Below are 6,000 nucleotides of genomic sequence, written 5' to 3'. Positions count from 1 at the left end.
TAAATGGTTGAGGCTAGCACCACTTTTGTTGACCTGTCATTTTGCATGATGCTTAATGGTAGGAATCATTTCAAACTCCTATCTCGAAAAGCTGATTTGGGACCAACTCCAAGGTTTTGGGCGATCTTGCAACCTAGTGGAATTTGCTTAGTAGAAGATAAATATGAGTGTTCACAAGGAGGCCTTTGTTGGTTCTAAACAATTTGGATAAGATGTGGGATTTTCTTGCTATGTCAAAAGAATAACCACACAAAAAGAAATATGTTTTGTATTTTTCTATTTTTTAATGAATGCAATCTAATAATGCAACTATATGAATTCCTAAATTAACCAAGTGTTTGTAAAAGAAAATAAAGAAGATAGGGTAATAAGAAGGTTTAAGAAAATGACTTGAAAATTAAATCCCTAATGGACATAAGCTACGGAAACAACACAGACATGCAAGTTAAGCCTTTGAAAAGATCGATAGGTAACCAATGAAAATAGGAGTAGTGCTTCCTTAATTCCACTAATGCAATTATATATGGGAATTTAGTAATCATAAAATGTTTCACTTTTTATCAAATTTCAAGGCCACAAAAAGTTCGCTCATGCAAGACAAAAAGCTATGCAGGAACAAAAAGGATGATCTCTTCTTAAACTAAGTACATCAGCAGAATTTGTAAAACTATAGCAAACACTAGAATTAAAAGATTGCTCAATCAAAATAATGCAATAAAATTATTGGCTCCATTATACTCCATAAATGTACATTCACAAAATATAACACACTCAAGCAATAATAACTACACTCTGAATCAAAGCACTAATAGCATATATTATTGCATCAAAATAACAGCCTAGAATACATATTACATTCCTAAATTTATAAGAAGTCTTCTCGTCAATTTGTGTTGAGAGTGAGAGATATATTTATGCAAATATATGCTTATAAACTAATTTAAAAAATCTATTTATGTACAAACTGACTCTCTAACTGGTGTTAAGTAGGACTCCATCCTTATTTATATCATTTAAAAGATGCATGAGCCTTTACATGTCTTAAAACAAAGAAAATAAGAAGAAGCAAACCATTAGATGATGTAGAAATCTCTGTAGGTGCTAAAAATAGAAGCTCAACCTTCACTAGATGTTTGTACGAGTTAAATTATTGTCAAAATACAGTTTTGGTGCATGGAAAGCTCTAAATTTGGAACTGGCAGTTAACTGTCAGTGCAACTCTGACTTCTTCAAAAACTTTTGGCACACCTTAGAAGCAGTGCACCTAACACACCTAGTGCAACTCAGAAGATCGTAAGCTCAAAAGCTTGCGCAACTTGGAAGCAGGTCCAAAAAATGCAAAATTGTACGAAGTGTCAAAATTGAAATTCTAGCTTTTGGGTTTTGTTCCCCTTTATACTAGAGCTATGTCTAGGTATTTTCTCTTGAATTTCTCTATAATCTTTAGACTTGGGTTTCATCTGGAAAATCTAAAGCTTCATATTTATCCTTTACTTTTTGCCTATAGTTTCCCACCTCTATGCGAGTCTCTGCAAAATCTCTCAATTTGACATTTAATTCTAGCAATGCCTCTTTGGTCTTAAATACCAAACTGATATCCTCATCAGTGAAAGCTTCTTCAAAAAACTTTCAAAAATTTTCAACAAATACTTCTATAATCATCAATTTATCCCTTGAATCATCTTCAAAAATGTCTAAGCAAGTATCAATGTAATGCTTGTCTACCTCCAAAATTTTCTCTTGAGTGTGATCCTTGAGCTTATGAATATCAACATGTAATATTTCCATTACTTTATTGCCATATGCAATTTTCTCTATCCAATCATCTATTTTATCTAACTCTTCTATTGTATATACATCCATTAACATCTGACACCTTTGGCCCTTTATTGACTATAAAACTTGTAGGTCTTTACCCTAGGTATGTACTTCATCCATTAACCCAAAATCTTGGTTCAATATAGCAACCAACTTATCTACATTATTCTACATATGGTGTAGTAGTTCAACTGCATATGGTGTAGCAGTTTCAGATGTCCTTGTATAATTTGCACACCTTTCTCTTCAAAATTTTCCCTTCATTGTTGACAAGCCTTCAAAAATGGATTTAATTGCACATTCTCCTTATCTACTTTCTCAAGTGTCACATTTAGAGTCTCTTCAGGATTTTTAGGATCCAACAGACCAACTACTTTAATTAGATATCCCCTTAGGATCTCATTTTTCTTCCAAAGGGTTATCAATTTAGACTCATCCTATTCTAAGTGCCTAAACACTTCTTTGATTCCCATTGTAACCATTAATTTGGCAGTATCCATAGTGGGCTTTCCAAGCATGGCCTCCCTAATTTGATAATCTTTTGGGTTGAAATCCTCAATATCTATATGCGGAGGAGGGATAGCAACATGCGCATACAAGTCCTGATTTTGATCCCTCATGACAAAAGCCAATGTTCGTGCATTACCTATAGGTGACTCAGGCTTATTGACAACTTTAGTTAATTCTCCCATCCCCTTTTCATTAGTAGAATACAGTTACTTTTTATTTCTACTCTATGTTCTTAGGTCTCAAATCTAGGATGATCTCTCCAGTTATACTTTTCACAACCCTTTCTTCTGAAACATAGTTCTTCACCAATGCCATGATCAATTCTAAAGACTGTACTAATACTGGGTGTGATGCTACATTGACTAGCCCTAATCTAATAAGAGCATATGCCATTAGAGACCTCTTAGTTGGTTTTTTGAGTAAAACTAAGAAGGCATTCTAGTTGATATGGCCAAGCTCAATGTACTGAATCTCTGAATATTCATCCTAGAAGCATGATTTTGCTGGAACACCTTGAAATTTGAAGACTACTAGTTTTGGATCCATCTTTGCAATGAGGGAGGATGAGGAAGAAGCCATTGAATCTACACAAAATCAATATCCATTAGTCTAGAAGTGAAGAAAAATCAACTTACATAAACCCTAATAACTAAAAAATATAACCCACAAACCCTAATCCTACACAAACTTGTTAAAAACACCTAAAAACCTATTAAACACCTCAATTAAACAAAAAATGGTGCACCTTGGGCACCTCAAAGGTGTGTTAGGTGTGCCTTTTTCTTAGCAAAACGTCTAACAAATAAGGGTAACACAAAGGTAAGACAATAAAAAGAAAAAGGTGCACACTTAGCGCACCTCATGGGGTGTGCTAAGTACGCACCCTTTTTTATCCTTGGGGATGTTTAAACGTTAGTAAAGGTGTACATGTGCACACCTTGGATTGGTGCACACCTACACACCTTTATCTTGGGTGAGGGTCTTTAGTTTAAGTTTTATTTGTGTTTTGTTTAGTTAATTAAAAATGTGTGCACCTTGTGCACCTTAGGAGGTGTGCATGGTGCACACCTTTACCTTTGTTTTGGTGGTGTTGTGTGTAGGTGAGGGAGAAGGATCAGGCACAGTGGCGCACCTCGGGAGCTACAGAGGTTTGGTGGTTAAGAGCTTGGAGGGAACAATGAAGTTGGTGAGGAGAGGTGCATGGGTCTCGGGCTTTATGGGTCTCAAGCTTTATAGGCCTAGGATCTAGCGCACCTCTTGGAGCTGTGCAGTTGCATAGTTGTGCACTTCCAAGGGGAATGTGCTTTCCTATAATGACTAGCACACTAGCACACCTGGTGAGGTGCACTAGGTGCACCAATGTGCCCTTTATATGCAAATTTGATTTTCTCGTTCAAAAACATGATTTTCGAAAGCTAGGTTTTTAGGTAGAGGCCCAGATTAGCTAAAAACACTAGGCAAAACCCTAAAAAAGACTCAGACCTCAAACTAGGGATCTGAAAAGCTAAAAAATAAAATAGGGGATCCCCATTTCTAGGTGAAATGGGGCATGCATTTTGAAACCACAATAGAGAGGATATCCCTTACATTAAAAGTGAATTCAAGGAGCTTCAAGATGTTCATTTGGAGATTTCATTATCTCTTATACATTCATCCTTCTTCTTCTTGATCTATTCAATTGATAAAGTAATCACATTATATTTGATTTGAGAAATCCTACTATTGTAAGGTGAATTCATGCATTTACTTTACATTTCAAGCACTTCAATTATTTCAATATCAAGGTATTTATTTCAAATAAGGGTTGACTAAGGGAAACCACCCATAACCAAACAAAATCCATTTTTCTTGTTGATTGCATATCTTAGAAGGAAAAATAAAGTATAGATTTGGATACCCTTTTCATAGAAATTTAGATATTCAAAAATTATTTCATGATTGGACACTATTGATCAAGGATGTACTTCATCCCTACCAAGTCATCCTTACTGCCTAAAGTCATCTTTGTTGCCTAAAGTCAACCCTTTTTCCTTAGGTCAACTCTATCAAATATTTGAAATATTTTTGAATTTTAGAGATCTCAATGTTTCAAGTTTAGAACCAAATTTTCTCAGTGATCTGAGTTGCATAGACATCAAAAAATTAGATCTAATATTCCTCTTCATTTTTAAGGTAAGTCAATTATTTTCTTCATTTGAGGCATCTACTTTCTTTATCTATAGTCTTAATTGCACTTTATAGCTCTTGCTAAATTAGGGTTTATAGATCTTACTTTATTTCTCTAATTCTATAACTATTAAATATTTTCTTGTGTTAGTACCTTTTCATCATTCAGTTAGCATTAATCCTCTTAGATGTAATTGTCTTAAAGTTAGAATTGAGAGGATTACTTTCCTTAACTTCCCTTTGTGGTACAGGGTTATTCTAGAAATGTGGAGTTGTTGGTCCCTTTTAATATGATTTCTTCACATTTTACATTGTACATTTTTGTGAACCCAACTAACAACATTTAGTGTTTTGATTTTAGAGTTAGATTTTGTTATCTTGTTAAATACATCTCTTGTGATGTCTCTTTACATGTATTCATTTAGTTTCATTATATTATATTGCATGCTTTATAAGTTAGTTCATACCTTAAGGTTAAACTCCCATTGTGTGATCTTCTTTTTTACCTTTCTTTGTACATGAGATTCATTACATTAATAGTACTTATAGTATTCCCATTAGGAGAAGTCATAGGCTCATGGCTCCCTTTGATAGAAACTTTAGTGACCCTTTGGTTTTCCCAATATCTAAATCTTTCCATGGAGAATGACTCTTCTTATTCATCTCACATTGAAGATGAGGCTTTAAGAGTTTCTCCTTAAAATTTCATAAGCTTGCCATTAAGATTGATAAGATGCATGATTGGATTCTTCAAGAGAATCAACATGCTAATACTATTGTTTCATTTTATTCTCTTAAGAAAGTGACACATAAAATTAACATGGTGTTAATCTTATACGTGGTCTTACTTACCTTGTCCATTCACATGTTAAGCCTTTGACCTCAGTCACATATGAGATAGAATGGTTCCTCTCATCACTAGTATTGAACTCTCCTTTCCTATTTCTACTCTTATATCTAGCCTTACTACATATGCTCCTCCTATTATGGCTACATCTATTCAAAAAAATTATCCTCTGATCATGAGTCTTCCTATTCCTTCTCTTTTTGTGAGTGTTTCATCTACTTCATTGCTTACCTCACAACCCTTTATATAATGGTTTTCTTTACACTTATCCTAATACTCCTACTATCATGGTTCCTAGTGTTCCACCTATAGAACCTTCTACTCTAGGTAATTCATACACTCTTCCTAGTGTGTCAAATGTGGATTTTCTAATTATTTCCTCTAATGATTATACCATCATTATCCTTTCTCAAATTTTCTTCTTTGCAACAACAACTTGATTCCTTAACTCGGTCTAAGTTTAATGTTCCTAAATGTGGTGTGTGTATTCCTATGTTATTATACATTATTCATAACATTTCCCCTCAACAAGATGATATGGCTCATCTTGATACTTATAATAATAACCTTGATCCTGTGACTCACCTTAAAACTTTTCAAGTCCTATGTAGTGATTATGCTCATTACCAAAGGATTTTAGCCAAGTTGTTTGCTCATAC

This window comes from Cupressus sempervirens, chromosome 5, assembly GCF_028749045.1.
Source record: "Cupressus sempervirens isolate cs-2001-9-10 chromosome 5, ASM2874904v1, whole genome shotgun sequence".
Classification (NCBI taxonomy): domain Eukaryota; kingdom Viridiplantae; phylum Streptophyta; class Pinopsida; order Cupressales; family Cupressaceae; genus Cupressus; species Cupressus sempervirens.
Note: the sequence above shows the minus strand (reverse complement) of the source record.